This window comes from Schistocerca cancellata, chromosome 7, assembly GCF_023864275.1.
Source record: "Schistocerca cancellata isolate TAMUIC-IGC-003103 chromosome 7, iqSchCanc2.1, whole genome shotgun sequence".
In the NCBI taxonomy this organism is placed as follows: domain Eukaryota; kingdom Metazoa; phylum Arthropoda; class Insecta; order Orthoptera; family Acrididae; genus Schistocerca; species Schistocerca cancellata.
In genome coordinates, this window is record NC_064632.1 from 276,846,123 (window position 1) to 276,871,478 (window position 25,356).

Sequence of the window (25,356 nt, forward strand, 5' to 3'; positions counted from 1 at the left end):
ATAGTCAAGGGAAAACACACTAAACAAGAAGATGACATATTGGATAACCACAGCGACTGCATAGAAGCTATGGAAAAAACAGATGCCTATAAATATCTAGGATACAGACAAAAATAGGAATAGATAATACAAATATTAAAGAAGAACTAAAAGAAAAATATAGACAAAGACTAACAAAAATACTGAAAACAGAATTGACAGCAAGAAACAAGACAAAAGCTATAAATACTTATGTTATACCAATATTGACCTACTCATTTGGAGTAGTGAAATGGAGTAACACAGACCTAGAAGCACTCAATACACTTACACGACCACAATGCCACAAATATAGAATACATCACATACATTCAGCAACAGAAAGATTCACATTAAGCAGAAAGGAAGGAGGAAGGGGATTTATCGACATAAAAAACCTACATTATGGACAGGTAGACAATTTAAGAAAATTCTTTATAGAACGAGCAGAAACTAGCAAAATACACAAAGCAATCACTCACACAAACACATCGGCTACGCCACTGCAATTTCATAACCACTTCTACAACACTTTATTTCAAATAACATCAACAGATACGAAGAAAGTAAATTGGAAAAAGAAAACACTATATGGCAAGCACCCGTATCATCTAACAGAGCCGCACATCGATCAAGACGCATCCAACACATGGCTAAGAAAAGACAATATATACAGTGAGATGGAAGGATTCATGATTGCAATACAGGATCAAACAATAAACACCAGATATTACAGCAAGCATATTATTAAAGACCCCAATACCATAACAGATAAATGCAGACTTTGCAAACAACAAATAGAAACAGTAGACCACATCACAAGTGGATGTACAATACTAGCAAATACAGAATACCCCAGAAGACATGACAATGTAGCAAAAATAATACATCAACAACTTGCCATACAAAATAAAATAATAAAACAACACGTTCCCACATACAAGTATGCACCACAAAATGTACTGGAGAATGATGAATACAAATTATACTGGAACAGAACCATTATAACAGATAAAACAACACCACATAACAAACCTGACATCACACTCACCAATAAAAAGAAGAAATTAACACAACTAATCGAAATATCCATACCAAATACAACAAATATACAGAAGAAAACAGGAGAAAAAATTTAAAAATACATCCAACTGGCTGAGGAAGTCAAAGACATGTGGCATCAGGATAAAGTTGACATCATACCAATTATGCTATCAACTACAGGAGTAATACCACACAATATCCACCAGTACATCAGCGCAATACAGCTGCGTCCAAACGTATATATACAACTACAGAAATCTGTAATTATTGATACATGTTCAATTACCTGAAAGTTCCTAAATGCAATGTAACATATACCGTACAGTTAAAAGGCAGTCACGCTTGATCAAGGTCTGCATCACTTTCCATTTTTAACCAGACATAACGTCTGAGAAGGGAAAGAAGTGATAACAATAATTGGACTTCGTTAAACATGTAGGCTGCGGGTCCGAGTTACAAATATTGAAATGGGGGAAAAACAGTGGAGAACCCAATAGCATGAAGTCTTTACCAATTTTATTGTCAGCAGCGGAGCACGTGGCACTGTGTCCACTGGCATCTTTAGGAGCCATTTAAGTCGCGGTGATATTGTCTTTGAATGAAGGTGTCATTTCTGTTGGTTTCATTTAAGTATTTCTCTCAATTACCTTCTGAACTATGCAGTAGCAGTTCTCGGTGTTTACAGTCCAAGGTTCATCGAGCTACGTTACAGCAGAACAGTAGAAGGGAAAGAATGTATCTCTGCTGTACGCCATTTCCAAACCAAGAGCTTCCCTCTTGATCTTTCTTTTTTTACTGCTCTCTCCCGATTGTTACATACAGGATACTAAGAAAAGAAGAAAACTCCCCATCGCAACCCCCCCTCCCCCTCCTCAGATTTAGTGATAAGATGTCCCAGTGGATAGACCGTCAAAAACTGAACACAGTTGAAGTATGAAAGCAGGAAGAAGGTCTACTGAACTGTGAAAAAAGAAGCAAAATAGAAACAGTGAATGGTCCAAGAGCAAGAAGTGCAATAAAGAGAAACTTAAAGCAGCAACGGCTTCGTGGGTAAGTGGTCATGGTGTTTGACTGCAAACCTGGCGAACCGTATCCAAAACTCTCTCGTGCCATTTCTTTCCCGCAATATTAGGACTGTCCGTCCACTCATTGAAATTTTTGTTCTCTTTCTGTAGTATTGGCAGTTGTCATACTATACATTGCTTATAGAACATGAGTCATGTCGTAAAAATATGTTACTGTTGCAAGTAAATGTGACGAATAGTGAAAGCAAGCGAGATACCATACAGACGTCTAACATTCTGCGTGGTTTCTGTTTGTTCTATATCGTGTCTCCCTACCACTTTCGCGCAACGACGCTCTGAGCGTGTTTTTTAGGGAATTGACTAGTTTGAACCTGGGACCTGTTTCTGGTAAGGAGACGCCAGACCACACATGACATATAGAGTTCAGAAGAGTTCAGTGAGACTAGCGATGATATAACCAAATACTTAATGATTTCAGCGTCAGCTCCACTGCACTCCCTCTAAAAGAATCTTAATACTAACTAAATTTAGTGGAAGGGGTTCAAGGCTTTCCTATTTTTATTTAGCTGGTAAAATAACGTCGAAAAAGCAGTTAAGTTTACCATTGGAAATTATATTCTACTCACAAAACATTGTTTATAAATTGCACTGTTGATAAAAGGAGATGTTTTAATACAGGATGGTAAAAACCAACTGCGTTCAACAAAAATGTGAACGAATATTCCCTGAATGGGTTTCCAAGTTCTACAATGGATCGAAGGATGACCTATGCCATATCACGTCTATAATCTAGGTTTAAATTAAGTTTCACAAAAGAGAAAACTATCAAAATGGTCTACAGTGACCCTCAATTATCTTTAATTACTTGTCTAACTTGTCGTAAATTGCAGTGGCTGATGTGGCTTCTCAATAACTATATAACAGAAAAATCATCGTGTTTCAGATTATTTACTTCAAGTGGCAAATGTGAACACCATGTGCTTTAATTGGCGATCGACACTAGTATTACGCAAAAAGGAGATGTAACAGATGAGACTTCTGCAGTTCTGAGCGAAGCTTCATGCGCTGTTATGCGGCATCACGTGCATTCATTACCTTGTTGGTGTTCGTCAGGGGGCGGCGGCAGCACAGCTCCGCTCACCTCGCCATCTTGGACGCAACTCTCACCTAACTTCTCCTTACTACAATTTATCGAAGTTGATTTAAAAAAAACTATCTGGCTGTGTTTTCATCTGACCAATCAGGGTCTCAATGTTAACCTTAAGCTCCGCCTACAAAAATTCTGTCTATCCAATCAGAAACGTTATACTTTTCGTGGTGGGGCAATGTTATTAAAGTTTGCAACATAACAGAGACACGAAAAAGTATCACGCTAAAACTTGCAGCTGGTGTGGTCCTTTTTAGTGTTATCGTAAGATCTATACTGTTCTTCTGGAGGGCTCTATCTTTTAAGATGGGCTGGTGGGTGGTCCTGACGTAACAGAGACGCAAAAAAGTCTCACGCTAAAACTTGCGGCTTGGGGGGTGGCCCTTTTTGAGTTATCGTAAGATCTATACTGTTCTTCTGGAGGGCTCTAGCTTTTAACTTGGGCTGGGGGGTGGTCCTGATGTAACAAAGATGCGAAAAAGTCTCACACTAAAACTTGCAGCTTGGGGGGGTGGCCCTTTTTGCGTTATCGTAAGATCTATACTGTTCTTCTGGAGGGCTCTAGCTTTTAACTTGGGCTGGGGGGTGGTCCTGATGTAACAGAGACGCGAAAAGGTCTCACGCTAAAACATGCAGCTGGGGTGGTCCTAGTGGTTAGCTGGCAACGTGGGTGTCCAGTCCGTCCCTTATCGTAGCGCCTTCCAGCTTAACACGGTTCTGTTCTCAGCTTCTGTCCTCGTTTTTCCTCTCGGAACTGCGTCTGACATGCATTTAGGCATTCTTGTGTTAGTCTGGGGTATTCCATTTGCTCACTCGTTACTCGTATTACTTTGGTTAATTTAATGTCAAGATTTATTCGGAGCTATGTGACATAATACTGGATTTGCTCATCATGTCAGGGTTTTCATGGAAGGTGTTGCATTTGCCTGACACCTTACAGACGTCTCACAGAAATGAAAATAACAAATAAACAGGTGCGAATTATGTTGCAACAACGGAATTACGGAGACAAGACTTCCAAAACGTAACGCAACTCCAAAAACGTTAAAAACATATGTTTTGACAGAGCACAGAGATACTGTGATTGTGAAACTGTTGCGTTTATTTGTTGCAGCTTATGTCACAAACTATTATGCTTTCATCATTTTCTTGGGACTGGTCACATTCACATGAACACCTATATCGCGCAAGGCAGCATATCTCACTTACTTACAGTCGTACAAATTAGGTGCGTCGATAAGAGATTTCTATCATATGACACACGTACTCTCGCTAGCTTGCCAGAAGGGATATTTGAACACGTCTCGGCAGGTCACTAGTCCAACATCGTAACTATTTATCGACGACGCCATTTCTCTGTCCAGCTGCTCTTTATTGCACTTCTTGTACTTGGATCGTTCACTGTTTCTATTTTGCTTCTTTTTTCATAGTTCAGTACACCTTCCTGTTTTCATGCTCGATCAGTGATTAGTTTTTGACAGGCTGTCCACTGGACCCTCTTACCACTAAATCTGAGTGGCGTGCGATGGGGAGTTTCCCTTGTAAGAAACAGTCTGAAAAGCTTGTAAGGGTGTTGCAGTGTAGATTGTGCTGGGAAATAATTTTTAAGGAAGAAATTCGATACGTTGCGCCGTTTGCAACTTAATTAACATTGAAGTTAGGCAAACAGGCCGTTGCGCGTGCAAATTTAAGTGGCCCGTCAGAGATGCTGGCGCCAAGCATGTTCTTCATTTGCTTTCATAAATCCGAACAAGAAATCGATACTGGACATGGGACGACAGTGAGGATCGAACCTGAGCCACGGACTGAGCAGTCCCGTGTCTACCTTATGAGTACAGCTGACGCAATCTGTCTCTGACAGGATGTTTGAAATAGTGCGGGTAACTGCCTATTTGTCAGTTTCAGTACCACTTAACTCGGAAACGGCGCAATGTATCGAATTTTTCAGCGCAACCTACCCCGCAACGCCCTTACAGGCTTTTCAGATTGTTTCTGACAACTCTGTATATTGCATAATACCTATCATTCTCTATAGAGCAGACACATTTCAAACATATTGCACCACTTTAAACTGCTGAACACTTTTTCTGAGTAGATGAATCGTACAAGTAGTTAGCATCGCCAGGAATACGCCCTTGATGAGTGGATTGGGCAGGGATATACTCAAGAGAACAAAGGGCAACAGGCTCTATACCAACTTTGTGACCGGTATCCTGAAAATATGCCCTTTCAAAATTGCCATGCACTGACTCCTTAGGAAGAGGATAAGTCAGTGATGGATCTACAGACCAATGTCCTGTACAACTTGCTGCAGCAAAATTGTATTTATACGTATCAAGATAGTATCTCTTCTTTCGGACACGTCCGGAAGAATGTATACCATTGGTGATCTTGCAGCTCTCGAAGAATGAAATTACAATGAAATCCACACCTTAGCTGCTTACAGGCGTTGATAAATATCAACGGGGACCGTTAAAAAGGTGTGCCCCGAGCGGGACTCGAACCCAGGAGCTCCTGGTTACATGGGAGACGCTCTATCCGACTTCATTTTGTTCGTTAATGTTCGTTGTTTTGTTCGGGGCGGACGTCCCATGACACTTGTTCAAGTGCATCAGTGGTCCATTAACTCAGTTTTTTTATTACATGGGGCAGCTTACCCTCTGACCGAACACACTGAGCTACCGTGCCGTCTGACTGAGCCATCGAGGACACAGAGGATAGAACGATTTCAGGCAATTATCTCTGGCACGCTCCCCGCGAGACCCACGCTTCCAACTTACTGTCAACACACTACATTTGTAGTGCTCCTACCCAATATACTCTTTGCTTGCGACAGCCATCTATCGATTCCAGTAAGAGTTCGGGCAATGTGAGTGCATCTGTACTGAAGAAGATCATTGGCAGGTAAGCTGTGTGTGTGTGTGTGTGTGTGTGTGTGCGCGCGCGCGCGCGCGCGTTTGTTCACATCTACTCCTGAACCACTGCAACTATTTCACCCAAACTTGGTGAATAATCATGAAAAATCCGCCTCGATTGCACAAACTACCTGGTGTTTACCTAGGTTTCAGCGTGGGTAACAACGCCTTCTTCAGAACAAATATAGACGGTCAGTGTGGCCGAGCGGTTCTAGGCGCTTCACTCTGGAACCGCGCGACCGCTACGGTCGCAGGTTCGAATCCTGCCTCGGGCATGGGTGTGTGTGATGCCCCTAGGTTAGTTAGGTTTAAGTAGTTCTAAGTTATAGGGGACTGATGACCTCAGATGTTAAGTCCCATAGCGCTCATAGCCATTTGAACCAGACCAAATATAAAACAGCTTGCCTAAATAGGCATAGTCAAGGGATAAAATCAAACAGCGGCAAGACCCCACAAAAATTTTTACAAATACACAGTACATATGTACCAAGTCAATAATATTACTTATCTCAACCCCGTGGTTGCTGCCTCCTCCCAGCCAGCGTTGGCTGGGGCGAGGCAGCACACACGGGGTTAAGTTATATTATTGACTTGGTATATATGTACCGTGTATTTGTAAAAATTTTTATGAGGTCTTGCCGCTGTAGGTGTTGATTTTAGCCTTTGACTATGCCTATTTAGGCAATCTGTTTTATATTTGTTCTGAAGAAGGCGTGGTTACCCACGCTGAAGCCTAGGTAAACACCAGGTAGTTTGTGCAATCGAGGCGGATTTTTCGTGATTATTTCGATATTTACGATTGCTGACGCGCTGCGATTCTGAAAGTTCTTAAACTTGGTAAACATATCCTTTATTGTCAGGCAATAATTGATATGGGAGTAAGAACCATCAACATTGCGTTGTTCCGGAGATATGATGTCATAAACACTTAGATGCGTGAAAAATTGCCGCATCATTCATGAAGTTTTAATACAGTTATTAATTACTGCCAAGACGCAGTCGAGTCGAATTAAGGAAATTCTCGACACCTGGCAGCGCTTTTGACAACATTCATCTGGGGAACGCAAACGGCTGAGGGCGAAAACAGTAGGGGTCTATATAGCTTTGTACAAGCGTTGCCGTTGACACGTGTACAAAATCACGTTGCAGTCACGCGAAGCAACTGTACCCAACGTACACGAACTGTCCAGTGTCATGTTTCTTACTTTCGATATTGTATTTATGCATTTCTACTTTATGCATATTTCTTTGCAGGACTGTTTCATAATTTCAAAGGTGTTCTCACTAATATATAGAAATCGATACTTCACTACAACCGCAGTTCATTTTTGTCTGCGTTTCTAATAGAAAATTAGAAAAATGAATACTTGGCCAGTGCTGGTTTTGTCAGCTGGTAAATAATAAAAGACGGTAAATTAAGTTTAACGTGCAGCAGACAAGGTCATTGTTAAAATCCTCCAGAATCCCAGTTCAAACCACGGTGCTGCACCGTTTGGTAATGTGTAATGAAGTACTGGAACCAGTCGATATATTCACTTTGATTTGTTAATTTCCTACGATGAAGATAATGACGTTCATTAGTCTGTCAAAATTTTATAAAATCAATCACAGGACTCTTAAGAGTAGAATTAACAAAAAGCTTCATTGAACTCTTACAAATCAATCGCTGTACCTGTTATAATGCACTGAAATGAAAATCCTGAGTGACGGTTTAAAAAGAGTTAATGATCAGTTACTTAGTTCTGAAAACGATTCACAGACGTAGTTTCAGGGAGCATACCAGTACTGCAAAAATCAGACAACAGGCGAATATCTTTAATTATCAGATGGTATAGAAGGCTGATAAAGTAACAGAAGGAATGAACTCCCTCAGACTGGCCTAACAATCTCTGTCAAAGACACTAGAGTGATCTCAGTCTAGAGATAGTTAATATCTACAGTGAGAGGACAGCCTTCGAGACGAAAAGGGCTGACAGTTTACCCATGGGGAAGAAAGGTTTGTTACTACTGTCATTACATGATTCTGGGTAAGACAAGGTCCTACTTCATTCTAGATAGATCTGTAACTGTTTTATTTACTTGCATCAAATATCGTTAGTTTATATAACAGAGTTCTTCAGAGTAAATGTGAGGCTCAACTTGCACTTTCGCGAATAAATTTATTAACGGAAACCAACAACTAACCTATCCGTGTTTGTCGTCGGTAACCTGCAATATAATGTCCATACTAATTTTCCAACGATGTATGCCCATATGGCGTAAGACCTAGCAGCAACGCGTACAATTAGGTTAATGGATTTAAAGCAATTCTACTACAGCCCGCGTTCCATTTTGCTGATTAGTGGCCACCGTTACCAGTAATACAGAGAAACCTCAACTACATAATTATATGCAAATATTTTATGTAAAATATGGACTCGTTGCGGGAGCTCTCAGTTTTTAAAAGTAGTACAGTGTACCCAGCGCTGCATTTTCATGCAGCCACTAATCAGCAAGCATAAATAATGTGTTACTTCACTATATGCAGTGAAATTTTCAATATACTTACCTCAACAAACAAAAAAAAGTCACATTTGATGATAAATATTTTGAAATGACCGATTCTGGTAGCGTTATTGGTACATATTTTTAATTTGGAAGTGATATTTGATCATTCTTTATTTATACCAGTTTGTTCTTCGTCCTAGTGAGCACCTCGTCGACGGGATCTTGTATCCAACTCACCCACCCACCATCGCGCTCGCTCTGTCTACATAGTGTCTGATTATCACTCTATCACTGGAGGTATGAATTAAAAGACCCCTTCAGTCACAACTTTTCGTGTTCTATTAAGAACACGATGCATTTCGGGCCCTGTGTTTCCATAATCACGTGTAATTTGTCTTAATACATGCTTTATTTTTTCTCTTGAATGAGGTGAAATGCATATTCCTGTCACGAAAAGGTTTGATGTTAGGTTATGAATTTAGTGAGTCAAACGCAGAAAATGTGTGCGAAATAGTGGAAAAGATGAACAATGTAAACTTACCACGTAATCGAAGACAAGCGTTTTTAACGTTTTAGCACCAGCTTGAAGTGATGAGAAAAGAATGTATCCTCCAGCATGTAGTGATATGTACGAAAGCGATAGAGAAAAGAATGTACGCTGGTGCTAAAACGTTAAAACGCTTTTCTTGGATTATGTGGTAAGTTTACACTGTTCATCTTTTCCACTATTTCCGCGTTCGACTTACTAAATTCACAACCTAACATCAAACCTTTTCGTGACAGTAATATGTATTTCACCTTCTTGAAGAGAAAAAATAAAGCATGTGTTAAGACAAATTACACCTGATGATGGATCCACAGGATGCGGAATGCATCGTGTACTTCATAAAACACGAAAAGTTGTGACTGAAGGCGTATTTTCATACCTCCAGTGTATTGAATATAGTCACGTTTGAAGCTGCGAAATGTGGATAAAATTAAATATCACTCCATCGCTGAATACATCCTTGCGTACTTCTTTATTTTTGACCATGTCTTTTGCAAAGAACCCTCCTACAACTCGAAGGAAACTCGTTCAGGATACTACACGATCAATTCATCACCTTCTGTGAGTGCTCACATTGCGCTCCCGTAGAATCCTGTCGACATTACCATTGTTTTGTCAGATTTTCTCCTCCGCTTATTTTATTCTCTTGTTCCTCTGAGCATTCTTGTTGCTTTACTCCCATTGCACTCATTTTCGTCGTGCGCAGTTTTTAATGTTCGTCAAATCGTCTGCTTCGCTTTCGCATCACCGTTAACGCAGCCATTGACCCACGGCGGGTTTTTCCTATCCCTTATAGGCACGCTCGGCACATGCTTGTCTAAAGTGTCGTCAACAATATTTTAGAATTTTTTTTCTGCTTCAAATCGCAATTTTTAAGCATTAGTAGCTTTCTATATTTCTTAATGACTCTTAATTACTATGATAACTGTTACACTAACTGTCATGGAAGCCCCTGTGGTGTTTGTAACATATGGCGTGAGTATGTGTGGTTCCCTAATGTTGTCCGAACAGTGGAATTCTCACGCCTACAAATGATTAAGATACCCCTGCCTTTGACATCCCACACCTAGCGATTTCCATAAAACGAAATATCGTATTTTGGTTTTACTTCAGTGTAGCAGATCAAACTAATGATGCCTATCGGGATGCTACTACAATGAATCACAACGTCCATACCATAAATTATCTACGACGAAATAAAATACAATCTCTCTCATCAACTCGCCGAAAATCAAAGTTCTAAACTGTTCATAAGTCTTATATCAGCTCGGAGCCCCTATGCGCTGCTGCACGAAAAGATGTAGCAACACACACACAGCACAAACACTTCTATAGGACCCCGTAAATGTGGTTGGACTTACACAAGTTTGGTTACGTTTCGGCTGTGGGGCGCTGTCTCACATTCGTCGCAATGCACACAGTGTTCCAAAAAACTATTTAATATAAATGCAGGCAGAATTTGTTATACAAAAATCACGTACGCACTCAGGTACTTTTTAAATTCGAGTTTATTTCCAACAAGAACGCAGAAAAATCGAAAGTCGCAGTTCACAATGTATTAATTTCAGAGCCTGACCATGTTTCTTAAGGTCCTGAAGGCTGTTGAATAAACCACTATTAATTGCGTGACTTGTCTTTAGAAAACCGGTAATGTTTCACATTCACAGTATATCAAACAATAAATTCCACAATGGCTGCTCACCCAAACCTTATTAGTGCGGCATGTATCAGACGCAACCAGGAAAGTAACAAGTTCATGAGATCCCGAAAAAAATCTATGTCAGAAAGTAGCAACTCTGAATAATTCATACACACGAAGTAGCCTCTATATCAGCGGTCATTACATGAAATTTTCTCCTAAGACAGCCCGATCGCCTCCAACGATGTGCGAAGCTAGACTCCCCTCCAAATTGCCGCTGTTACCTAGGAAACCTCGGTCAAGCACCACTGAATTCAGTTACACTACTGAACGTGAAAATTGCTGAAATCCTTAATTTTAACCTTTTATACGCATATCATACATCAGACCACATGGGAAATTTTCGAGAAAAATTATGCTGTTATGAATTTTCTTTTATCTTCCATAGTTTATTTGTATAAAATCTCCACGGTTTTCCTTCGTTTTCGGATTTACAAGTGTAAATATCATCATCATCATTTAAGACTGATTATGCCTTTCAGCGTTCAGTCTGGAGCATAGCCCCCTTATAAAATTCCTCCATGATCCCCTATTCAGTGCTAACATTGGTGCCTCTTCTGATGTTAAACCTCTTACTTCAAAATCATTCTTAACCGAATCCAGGTGCCTTCTCCTTGGTCTGCCCCGACTCCTCCTACCCTCTACTGCTGAACCCATGAGTCTCTTGTGTAGCCTTGCTTCTCCCATGCGTGTAACATGACCCCACCATCTAAGCCTGTTCGCCCTGACTGCTACATCTATAGAGTTCATTCCCAGTTTTTCTTTGATTTCCTCATTGTGGACACCCTCCTGCCATTGTTCCCATCTACTAGTACCTACAATCATCCTAGCTACTTTCATATCCGTAACCTCAACCTTGTTGATAAGGTAACCTGAATCCACCCAGCTTTCGCTCCCATACAACAAAGTTGGTCGAAAGACTGAACGGTGCACATATAACTTAGTCTTGGTACTGGCTTCCTTCTTGCAGAAGAGAGTAGATCGTAGCTGAGCGCTCACTGCATTAGCTTTGCTACACCTCGCTTCCAGTTCTTTCACTATGTTGCCATCCTGTGAGAATATGCATCCTAAGTACTTGAAACCGTCCACCTGCTCTAACTTTGTTCCTCCTATTTGGCACTCAATCCGTTTATATTTCTTTCCCACTGACATTACTTTCGTTTTGGAGATGCTAATCTTCATACCATAGTCCTTACATTTCTGATCTAGCTCTGAAATATTACTTTGCAAACTTTCAATCGAATCTGCCATCACAACTAAGTCATCCGCATATGCAAGACTGCTTATTTTGTGTTCACATATCTTAATCTCACCCAGCCAGTCTATTGTTTTCAACATATTATCCATAAATAATATGAACAACAGTGGAGACAAGTTGTAGCCTTGTCTTACTCCTGAAACTACTCTGAACCATGAACTCAATTTACCGTCAATTCTAACTGCTGCCTGACTATCCATGTAAAGACCTTTAATTGCTTGCAAAAGTTTGCCTCCTATTCCATAATCTCGTAGAACAGACAATAACTTCCTCCTAGGAACCCGGTCCTGTGCCTTTTCTAGATCTATAAAGCATAGATACAATTCCCTACTCCACTCGTAACACTTCTCCATTATTTGCCGTAAGCTAAAGATCTGGTCCTGACAACCTCTAAGAGGCCTAAACCCACACTGATTTTCATCCAATTTGTCCTCAACTAGTACTCGCACTTTCCTTTCAACAATATCTGAGAAGATTTTACCCACAACGCTGATTAAAGAGGTTCCTCTGTAGTTGTTACAATCATTTCTGTTTCCATGTTTAAAGATTGGTGTGATTACTGCTTTTGTCCTGTCTGATGGAACCTGTCCCGACTCCAAGGCCATTTCAATTATCCTGTGTAGCTATTTAAGACCTGACATTCCACTGTATTTGATGAGTTCAGACTTAATTTCATCCACCCCAGCTGCTTTATTGCACTGCAATCTATTGGCCATGTGTAAATATTATCAAACAATTTAAATATTGCATTAAATGATCTCCTATGTATCTAAAGTTACAGTACTGCGGTACTTTTAATGTTTATCTAATTATTTAGTAAGAAAAGCTGCTTTTAATTTGCGAAATCCGCTTTTCGACCTCTTATTGAAATATGTGAATAATTTCAGTGAATCGACTTTTACAGTTCGATACAGTTTTATGAGATGTATCCAGACACCTAGTTCGTTGCAGTCGCATGATGCATTGCCGAGATATTTACTTTTACAGTTCAGAAATTGTTTATAACATTTCATTTACAATAACTTATAGACTAATACGGATATCGAAGGCACATCCTCACATGCGTAACCGTCCATTTTTTCGCTTCAAATGATCCAATTAGTTCATCAGTGACAGATATGGCTCAATATTTATTAATTATGGAGTTAGCTTTAATTCTCCACTGGAAGCGAAAAGCGGCCACGAGAAGCGAGCAACCGTTGTGCTCCCCAACGAATGGTTTTTCCCGGTCACGCGGTCACCTTAACTGCCGGTGGTAGTCCAGAGACAATCCCATCTGTGGAGCATAGTGTGAAACTGGCCCTCCACGTTCTCCTGTCAAGCTAATTTCAGTTGTCAAAACGAGTATGACCCGATCTTAGCCGCCGCCTGTGTGTATGTGGTCGCGTGTTTGTGACTGAATAAAACGTCTCTTCCCTTTACAATAGGCTGTCGTCTTGCAACCCTACATGTAATTTCGAGTGCAAAACATTGTATAAATATGAATTACACAATATCAGATTCTACCCTACGCGTAATTTCGAGACTGGAAGAACGTATATTTGCCTCTTTCAGACAGCGCCCCCCGTTATTAGCCGGACACAAAGTTAGCTGATACCGCTTAGACATGAGAAACAGAAGACATTATTCCCAACTGGTACTTTCAGAAAACGCTCAGTAGACTAGCAAATGGAGTTCAACACATTTATTGCGAGTGTTTCCCTATCCGCCGAACCGGAGTGCGCATATCACCTACTGAAGTACTGCCGGCAGTTTTACCGCTCCTCGCTGGGGCGTTGGCTGCTGTGCAGATGACGTACACTATGTGATCAGAAGTATCCGGACACCCAGAAAAACATACGTTTTTCAAATTAGGTGCATTGTGCTGCCACCTACTGCCATGAACTCCATATCAGCGACCTCAGTAATCATTAGACATCGTGAGAGAGCAGAAAGCTGCGCTCGGTGGAACTCACGGACTTCGAACGTGGTCAGGTGATTGGGTGTCACTTGTGTCATATGTCTGTACGCGAGATTTCCACACTCCTAAACATTCCTAGATCCACTGTTTCCGATGTGATAGTGAAGCGTAAACGTGAAGACACACGTACAGCACAAAAACGTACAGGCCGACCGCGTCTGTTGACTGACAGAGACAGCCCACAGATGAAGAGGGTCGTAATGTGTAATAGGCAGACCATCAAACAGGAATTCCAAACTGCATCAGCATCCACTGCAAGTACTATGACAGTTAGGCGGGAGATGAGAAAACTTGGATTTCCTGGTCGAGCGGCTGCTCATAAGCCACATATCACGCCGGTAAATGCCAAACGACGCCTCGCTTGGTGTAAGGAGCGTAAACATTGGACGATTGAACAGTGGAAAAACGTTATGTGGAGTAACGAATCACGGTACACAATGTAGTGACCCGATGGCAGGGTGTGGATATCGCGAATGCCCGGTGAACGTAATCTGCCAACTTGTGTAGTGCCAACAGTAAAATCATGAGGCGGTGGTGTTATGGTTTGGTCGTGTTTTTCATGAAGGGGGCTCGCACCCCTTCTTGTTTTGCGTGGCACTATCACAGCACAGGACTACATTGATATTTTAATAACCTTCTTGCTTCCCACTGTTGAAGAACAATTCGGGGATGGTGAATGCATCTTTCTACACGATCGAGCACCTGTTCATAATGCACGGCCTGTGGCGGAGTAGTTACACGACCTTAACATCCGTGTAATCGACGGGCCTACACAGAGTCCTGACCTGAATCCCTTAAAACACCTTTGGGATGTTTTGGAACGCCGACTTTGTGCCAGGCCTCACCGACCGACATCGATACCTCTCTTCAGTGCAGCACTTCGTGAAGAATGGGCTCCTATTACCCAACAAACCTTCCAGCACTTGATAGAACGTACGCCTGCGAGAGTGGAAGGTGTCATCAAGGCTAAGGGTGGGCCAGCACCATCTTGAATTCCAGCATTACCGATGGAGGCGCCACGAACTTGAAAGTCATTTTCAGCCAAGTGTCCGGATACCTTTGATCACACAGTGTGAGTGACGTACCTGCAATTCTCTGCCTACAAGTGGGCGCAGTATGCCATCTGAAAACTCCTAGGGCTGAAGTTACCGTAGTACAAGGCAGAACACGAGTCAACATTTCTGTTTGTTCTCTAGCCAGGAGTGGAAATTCTACTCCAGTATTCTCCCGTATTCATTCAGACTCCACAGAGATTGAATACTCGTCACTCACACAACAAAATAGCAAATGTCATGGAGAAACAACTTCAAGTGCTCCATTTGTCGAAAGGAACACGTCTCAAAATCTATCCACCAGGTTCTCCACTGTGGCTCTCGTCAGCGGAGTCCCCAGCTCACTCCCTGGAGGGAACTGTCTTCGATCGCTCCCGGCAGGGAAGTGCTCTCAATCGATCCCGGAGGTAAGACCTTGCCCTCGCCCTACCCCGCAGCCTCCTGGACACGCAGCATCTACGTTTGCGCACATGCGACGAAGCCCAGCGGCTGTTACAAAAACATTTCCTACCACCACATGGGTCATGAATCTGCCAGCCAATCACCTTAAGCTCACAGTCATTGCAGAGGATTTTCTGGAAGGTTCCGTATCCCCTACTACATTCTGAGCACTCCGCCAGTCAAAACATGTTTCTGCTTTTTTGGTGGGAAGCGCATCCTGCCACTGCCGATGAGTCGGTTCCGTGGAGGTCAGCTCGCGACCATCGTTTGTGACAAGAGGGTGTCTTCTCACATTTCTCTCTCTCTTCCCCCCCCCCCCCCACCCGCCTCCCCCTCCCCTGCCGACGCTTTTTCTGTAGGTAGGCTACTCTGAATTTTTTTCTCTTCCATCAGAGTGCAGCACCCAGCCCACACTGCCTGCGCTGCTTAGGTTCTGCGGCATCTAGCATTGTAAACCGCCACCTCTTTTCTCTGCTGCTCAGTTTCAGAGCAGTAAATGCAGAATATGACGAGTCTCTTCTCAGTCCCTCTGTAGCACACAGAGGCTTCTGAGGAACCCGTGACCCACTTCACCTTTTCTGTCAGTGCTCAGTCCTAATTAACTCCCAAACATGGAGTACTACAGAAATTGTTGGTACGTGGTGTTAGCCACCATCAGCTAACGACATGATTAATGATCCGATTGTGCATCGTAAACAGGATCTAACATAAATATAAATCTACAAGAATATTCAATGTATAGTCGTAAAATCTTGCCACCTTACACTGTCATACACTAACTGCTTCTCTAATTGAACGCAAAGTTTGGATCTGTTTGCCACCTGCATATCTAAATCACTGCCCTCAAGAGACACTTTACCAAGTAACTGATCATGATATTTTTCTAATAAGACGAATATTACTGTGGCGATTTGTCCCCTCGTCGTTAATAAGGTGCCTACAGGATGCAGTGTTCTTGGAATGCTATACAACAATTCAAACAAATACCATTAGTATTTTTATTTCCAGAAAGCAAAATGACAATACTTAATTTGACTATAGGAAATGTCGCTAGCGAGAGGCTACATGAAAACAGTACAGCTCTTGCTACACACAGAGTCCAAGGAAGCACTTGATACGGATGAAGACAATCTGACAGCGTAGCACTAATGACGGCGGCCGAGTCTAGCAGGAGCTGTGTTTATACGCACTTGTTGCAGGGGGCGCGCCTAGCTCGGCGCGGTCCGTTTCCGCGCACCGTTGGCCGCCGTTTTCTCACAGCCTTCTATGGTCCTGCGTTCCGCCTCTTCGTTCCGGCGTTTGTGGTTACGCCACAACAATTACAATACGGCTGTTATGCTATGCCTGTCAGTTCCTCACTAGAATATTACGCAAGACACCAGAAAGAAAAAGGCCTTCTGGTTGAAAGTAAGATCGACTTGAGACAAACGAAAGCAACACGAAACGGATTTTTGGTCTTACGCCAATTAGTGAATGAAGACTGAAGGAAAGCCAAGATGCCATCTTGGTATTTGCTAATGTATAGAAATCCTTCGCGAGTGTAAAGTGGATTAGAATCAAGAAAATTGGGTTACAATACGGAGACAGACAAGTTGGTGGCAATGTAAGTAGAAATTCGAGACAGACAGTACCTTCTAAGAAGTGCGTAGGGCAATGCTGCAGCTTATCGCCATACTCACAGCGCATTTTGGAACATTAATTAATGTGTGTTGGGCATAGATACCGAAGCTAAGGTTTCGAAGTGATACAGTTCTCCTGGTCAAAAGTAAGAAAAATGAAATATCAGTTCGACTGGAGATGCTACGTAAGACAGACTTTGAATTGATGGACAAACAAAAGAAATATGAGAGTCAAGGAATGGTAATATGTTCTCTACACACTGTAGAAAAAGTTAGAGAAAAAAAATGTTCAAATGTGTGTGAAATCTTATGGGACTTAACTGCTAAGGTCATCAGTCCTTAAGCTTACACACTACTTAAGCTAAATTATCCTAAGAACAAACACACACACCCATGCCCGAGGGAGGACTCGAACCTCCGGAGAGACCAGCCGCACAGTCCATGACTGCAGTGCCTTAGAGAAGTTAGAGAATTGTACTGTACAAAGGCTGTAAAAGAAGACACGACAGAAATATAAATTTAATGAAAACTTCATGGTGAAAGAGTTTTCCTAAAACGAAAGGAATCTGCTGGCAACGGATATGAAGAAATGAGGAAGAAGTTTCTGAGACTATGTAACTGGAATGCAGTATTGTGCGAGAGTGAAACGTTTTCTGTGGGGAAAATTGTGAAGATGAGTCTGGAATCGTATGTATTTGTACAGAAAGATGTAAAACTAAAGGTAGCTAAACAAATATGCATAGAAATGGAGGTATAAGTCCGGAAACACCAGAGGAAAACAACATCGATCCAGTCGGAATATTATGACTACAAACGGGGGTTTACGGCAACGCAGAAAAATTCTGCAGAAGGTTCTTCTGTTAAGCCGCATCGTGCTATACGTGTGAGCTGTGGTACTGCTAACCACAGTTACTCAAAGCTACTAGGAAGCTAGGGATCTTTGCTGATGGACAAACTTGTGGCTGGTAAATCATTTCAATTTCAACTAAAGAACAAATTTCAGAATAACAATATAAAATTTTAATTCGCACCTTTGTCCTCTTAAAAAAATATACAACTGGCTTCCACAAATGGCAGAAGCTTCTACTTACAATTCTAAATTATTTACACCAGTTAAGCTAATTGATTTAACAAATTTAAAAGCAAATACATTCAGAATCTTAAAAACTTTGATTTAAATCAACTGAAGTACAGCAATAATAGAATGTTTAAGCGAATCGCTTAGTTGGCCGAGGCTCCGCGTGGACCCACAGTGAGGTTGCTGTCAAGTAGAACGCCAACACCACTCCCACGGAAGCAATGGCAGGGTCTGCGCGGCAAGGCAAACTGACAACGGGCCAGACCAGAAAGAGCGCTTCCGAAATCTATAAGAAAACTAAAACGGAAGTTAGAATCATACAATGAAGCCTTTCACGACCGGATTTTTCAGCTGCCGAGAATTCTTCGGGTTTGTGTGGCCGTGGTCCATGGAACTCTTCTATCCCTGACGTTTCGTCCAAAGCTATGTTGGACATCTTCGGATGTGCTCCTGGTTATGCTGAGTCTTGCCGGCAAGACAGTGACAATGTCTAATCCTACAAAAGGCCTTTTAAAGCTTGTCAGTGGTCACAATGAAACTGACTTAACAAAAGCTCTGCTCTTGATATCAAAGAAAGTCTAAAACCAAAACTGGGAGAAAAGCACACTAATTAACATACTACATTGAATTAACGCTGCAAGGAACCTTTAAAACAATCAGTAAAACTTTAATAAGACTCCGCTCCGCGGAAACAACACTTCAAAGCCTTAGACTCCGTAGGTTCCGTATAACACTCCCTTATTCAGAACCATCCTTAACGGATCTCCGGTAGATATAACATGTCACCTTCAGTTTCACAGTTCTTCACAGGCTAACAGCAGAATACAAATCATACGTAACTTAATGCTTCCAGTTACGCAATGATAAGATGTCCAGCATGAGAAGACGGACCCGCCACCGTTTCGCAGGCAAACGCGCCGACTAATCAGCGCCGTCGAACCCGGCGGCACTGCAAAACGGCAAGGACGGCGACGCCCAGGCACAGCGGCGACGCCACGGCTCAACGTGCTCGTTGCTACGGGCAAACAAGCTTTCAGATGAAGTGACCTGGCAACTACAGCAAACAGTGAGGTAACAAAAGTCGTGGGATAGCGATATGCACATATACGGATGGCTGTAGCATCACACTCACAAGGTACGAATACGAAAGGGCAGTGCATTGTCGCAGCTGTCATTTGTATTAATGTGATTCCTGTGGAAGGGTTTCCGACGTAATTACGGCCACACGACGGGGATTAACAGACATTGAATGCAGAATCGTAGTTGCAGCTAGGCATGGGACGTTCCATTTCGGATATCGTTAGGGAATTCATTATTCCGAGATCTACAGTGTGAAAAGCGTGCTGAGAATACCAGATTTCAGGCATTACTTATCACCACGGACAATGCAGTGGCCGACGACCTTCACTTAACGACCGAGAGCAGTGGTTTTTGCGCAGAATCGTCAGTGCCAACAGGCAAGTAACGCTGTGTGAAACAACCGAAGAAATCAATGTGCGACGACTATGAACATGTCCTTTAGGACAGTGCGGTCAAGTTTGGCGTTAATGGGCTATGGCAGCAGACGATCGATGCGATTGCCTTTCCTAAGAGCACAACTTCGCCTGCAGCGCCTCTCCTGGGCTCGCTTCCACATCTGTAGGACCGTAGTCGACTGAAAAAGGATGGCCTGGGCAGATGAGGCCCGATTTCAGTTGGCAAGAACTGATGGTAGGGTTCGAGTGTGGGGCAGACCCAACGAAGCCATGGACCCGAGTTGTCAACAAGGCAGTGTGCAAGCTGGTCGTCGCTCCGTAATGGTGTGGGCTCTGTTGGCATGGAACACATTGGGTCTTCTGGTCTGGTCGGATACTTGGAGACCATTTGAAGCCATTCTTGCACTGCATGTTCCCAACCAACGGTGGAATTTCTCTGGATGACAATATGCCATGTCACCAGGCCACAGCTGTTCGTAATTGGTTTTAACAACATTCTGGGCAATGCGAGCGAATGATTCGGTCGCCCAAGTCGTCCGACAAAAATCCCATCGAGCATTTACGGGACCAGCTGGTGTACGAAATCCTGCACCGGCAGCACTTACTGTGGAAGGCCACGGAGGCAGCGTGGCTCAATATTTCTGCAGGGGATTCCAACGACTTGTCCATTCCACATCGAGTTGCTGCACTACACTCGGCAAAAGGAGGTCCTACACGATATTAGGAGGTGTCCCATGACTTTCACACTTCAGTGTACTTCAGTGAAGTATTAAATTACGGAAAGGAGAAATGTTTCCACTTCTTTTTCCAATATTAAATATGGGTAGGTGTATTTGAAGAGGTATGTGCTACCTGCGATATGTAAGCTATAAGATTATCTGAGACCAAAGAGCAGTGTTGACTGCAGTACGAACCGTGTAGCAGTAGCAGTAAGTTGTTGCTAGCGAGAAGTCGCCTGCCTGCGCTAGTCAGTCCTGTCTGGTGTATCATGTTGGCTGGGCCGGTCGCGGTGCAGCGATGCCGGAGCCTGAGTATTATTGTATAAGGTAAAAAAGCAGCCTCGCGCATATCTAGTAACATTATGTAAACTCACATGTAAATCTTTTAAAAATGTCCTAATAATAATCTTTGCCTAATTTCTAACAAGCATTCATTTCAATTTAAAGAATTTAATTTTTTTTAATGCATGATCATTCCGATTGTTCCAAAAGAAAAATCATTTGCTTCCTTTCATAAATAACAAATGTATAGGCCAGCATTGCACAGAGCTGTGCCGGAAAAGAGCTATTGTAAGAGCAGATAGCTGCCGACTTTATCGAGGTGAGAATTTTTGCTTTTTATTCAGAATGATCTTACAGGGCCATGACGCAGCACTGCTGTCGTCCAAATTTTACCAGGTTACTGAATTTATTTTTTATTACGAGGTTTAGGAATTTTTCTATTTCGAGCTTATATTAAATGAGAAAAGAATTTTGTGGGTACATTAAATGGGAACCAATTTTGTTCAGAGGTTACACAAAAAATTGAATCATATTATTATTATTATTTATTAAGTTTTTTTTGTGACGTTACACAAAAATTAGAATCATTAACCAAATAAATATATTAAATTATTTCGTGTGGAGAGGTTACAGTGTATTTCAGGTATAAGACTGTAGGAACCACAAAACAGATATTAAGTTATTAGAGAATGTATGAAGGCTTCGCCACTGAACAGAGTGCCAGCAGCAGCTACAAATATATACCGCCATTCACATAGGCGTGAGTAAAGGCTGTTAATGTTAAAATACTAACCGCTGTATCCGAGATCGCTAACACACGTTAGCTGCCTATGGAGTATAAGTACGTGTAGGTGCATAAATACCGGGAAGAAGATTACGCTTTTGTAACGAAGAGGTCGCCAGCTCTAGTTCCGCTTCGGGCACTGAGTGCAAGCTGACTGGGTAAATGTAGCGGGTGGGCTGATATTGGCGTGTTAATGTATGAAAACGTCTACTTCACAAGGCTCACCGTTTTACCCTCGGAAGTAATAGAAAAACGTAGAGCAGAGAAAGGCTGTAACTAAAAACCAACATTCATGGTCATACACACAAATTTATAAGGTTGCTATTAGCTAACAGTCATCCAGAAAAAGTACCAAAAACAAGTCTATTTAAATGAAGTTCATTAAGATGAGAAAGCGAACATACATGCACTCCGCACTCCGTCTTCAGGCCACAAGTGGCCCGTCGGGACCATCCGACCGCATTGTCATCCTCAATTGAGGATGCGGATAGGAGGGGCGTGTGGTCAGCACACTACTCTCCCGGTCGTTATGATGGTTTTCTTTGACCGGAGCCGCTACTATTCGGTCGAGTAGCTCCTCAAGTGGCAACACGAGGCTGAGTGCACCCCGAAAAATGGCAACAGCACGAGGCGGCCTGGATGGTCACCCATCCAAGTGCAGGCCACGCCCGACAGCGCTTAACGTCGGTGATCTCACAGGAACCGGTGTATTAACTGCGGCAAGGCCGTTGCCCGAACATACGTAAGAGGCAGTCAAATTAAAACGAGACGAGGGAAAAAAGTAAGTAAACTGTCTATTATTTTAAAAGCATTCGCCATAACTGTTAGCACATCTGTCCCACTGTGAGACATGACGGTCAATGCTCTCTCGTGGAGAATGTTTGCGGTTGCCGAAGGGATCATGATTGTAACCACGGGTGCACTTCTTAGTCCCATGGAGGTCGGTAGCCACGAATGTCCAAAAGTATGTAAATCGCGGAGGGAGAGATCGAGACTGGATGTACGTTGTGTAAGGGCTTCCCGTGGAAATCTGAGAATCGTAGTCGAACCAGCCTTGCAACATGTGGCCGGTCGTGCTGCTCGTTTAGCCCACAAGAGCTGTAAGGTAAACAGACAATTGATGGTACAAATATCTTAAAATAGTTCGAAGACCTGAATATTCAGAATAAAACGCACAAACAGTTTTGGAGAATCAACACACGAGTGCTTTAAATACAAAAGATTTTACAAAGGTTTGAACACCATAGCATTCAAAATAAAACCGATACAGTTTTAAAGAATCAGTCTCTATGCTTAGCTAACTGATGCCAGACTCTCAGATCGGTACCAAACGTTATATGTCGATAGAGTACCAACCGGAACACCGAATTAGTTCGTGCTGTATCCTGTCGTCCAATAGAACAAGCGTAAACGGTAAATAAAAGTAACACCAGAACTACCAGAGAACAGGAAAAGCATAACTGTGATAAACCAACAAGTATAGCCTCCGTGGTGAAACTGGCAGAGCGTTCGATCGTCGTGCCAAGTGTCGTCGCTTCAGACCCTAGTGTAACAACTTTTTACTGTATTATGCGCGAAAGTGTTATTGGCACAACATGTTTATGTTATTTAAAAGGCTGTTTGGATTCTACAACAATGTTCTCTTGGGTGTCAGCAAAATGTGATCCATTTTACAACCGTCTTAAGAATTTGCTTGAAATCTGGCAGAAACCCCAAAGAGATCCTGGTTATAATCAAGACGCAGTCGATCCCTTCACTGCGTATTAACAACAGTGATGTTACTGATGACGGTGCCACTAAAGCATAGTTACTAAACACGGTTTTCCGGAACTTCTTCACCAAAGAAGACGCGTTAAATAGTGCAGATATAGAATCGACAGCAACTGCCAACACGAGAAATTTAGAAGCAGATATCCTCGGTACAGCAGAAGTGCTTCAATCATTCGATACAGGAAAGGCCTCTGGTCCAGACTGTATACCAGTCATGCTTTTTTTTTTTTTTCAGCGTATGCTAATAGAAGTGCTCCATACTTAGCAATCATATGCGACAGCTCAGTTGTTGGAAGATCCGTACCTAAAGACTGGTAAGTTGCGCAAGTCACACCAATACCCAAGAAACAAATTAAGGTAATCCGATGAATTACAGACCCATATCACTAACGTCTATTTGCGGTAAGATTTTGGAACGTATACTGTGCTCGAACATTATGCATCACCTTGAATGTTCAAATGAGTGTGAGTTCTTAAGGGACCAAACTGCAGAGGTCATTGGTCCCTAGGCTTACACACTACTTAAACTAACTTAAAATAACCTATGCTAAGAACAATACACACACCCATGCCCAAGGGAGGACTGGAACCTCGGGTGAGAGGGGCCGCGATCACCTTGAAGAAAACAAGTTATTGACAAATAGAACTGATTCAGAAAATATAGTTCCTGTGAAACACAACTACGTCTTTATTCTCGTGGGGTAATGGGTACTGTCGACTGGGGATATCAAATTGATTCCGTATTTTTAGATTTCCAGAAGGCTTTTGAGACCGTTCCCAACAAACGACTTCTAATCAAATTGCGTACCTATGGAATATCGCCTCAATTGTGCTACAGGATGCGTGGGAGCCTGTCAGAAAGGTCACATTTTATAGTAAATGACGGAAAACGTCAGGTAGAACAGAATTAATGTCTGGTGTCCCCCAAGGAAGTCTTGAAGGCCCTCTGCTGTCCCTGATCTACACTGCTGATTCTGATTTCAGAATGTGGTGCCACACAACGTGGCACTACAAAAAACTGGCGCTAATAGCATAGGCACATAGGGAACATACACGACACAGATTTGTACGTCCACGGTATTGGTTATGTGCTACAAAACGCCACTGTGTCCTGTGCATGTACCCGACATCAAAATGGGATATGATCACCATGCACATGTACACAGGCCGCACAACGGTTTGTCATACTCTGGATCAGGTGGTCGAGTAGCTGCTGGGGTATAGCCTCCCATTCTTGCACCAGTGCCTGTCGGAGCTCCTGAAGTGTCGTAGGGGTTTGACGACGTGCAGCGATACGTCAACCGAGAGCATTCCAGACGTGCTCGATGCGGTTTAGGTCTGGAGAACAGGTAGACCACTCCATTAGCCTGATATCTTCTGTTTCAAGGTATTCCACGATGGCAGCTCGGTGGGGCCGTGCGTTATCATCCAAGAGGAAGGTGGAACCCACTGCACCCCTGAAAAGGCGGACATACTGGTGCAAAATGACGTCCTGATACACCTAACCTGTTACAGTTCCTCTGTGAAAGACGTGAGGGGTGTATGTGCACCAATCATAATCCAACCGCACACCATCAAACCACTACCTCCAAACAGGTTCCTTTCAAGGACATTAAGGGGTTGGTATCTGTTTCCTGGTTCACGCCAGATGAAAACCCGGCGAGAATCACTGTTTACAGACTACACTTGGACTCGTCTGTTAACATAACCTGGGACCACTATTCCAAAGACCATGTACTGTGTTCTTGACGCCAGGCTTTACGGGCTCTCCTGTGACCAGGGGTCAGTGGAATGTACGTTACAGGTCTCCGTGCGAATAAAGCATGTCCGTTCAGTCGTCTGTAGAGTGTGTGTCTGGAGACAACTGTTCCAGTGGCTGTGGTAAGGTCCTGAGCCAGGCTACCTGCAGTACTCCGTGGCCCTCTGCGGGCACTGATGGTGAATATCGTTCTTCTTGCGGTGTTGTACACTGTGGACGCCCCGTACTGTAGCGCCTGCTGTGTTTGTCCAGCCTCCAGTCGCCCTAGTATTCTACC

The 25,356-nt window shown here is 42.7% G+C and overlaps 1 pseudogene; it reads right to left on the reverse strand.

Annotated features, from left to right (window-relative positions):
• Window positions 1-22,165: 22,165 nt before the first annotated feature.
• On the reverse strand, window positions 22,166-22,283 carry LOC126093741 (5S ribosomal RNA; annotated as a pseudogene).
• Window positions 22,284-25,356: the final 3,073 nt, after the last annotated feature.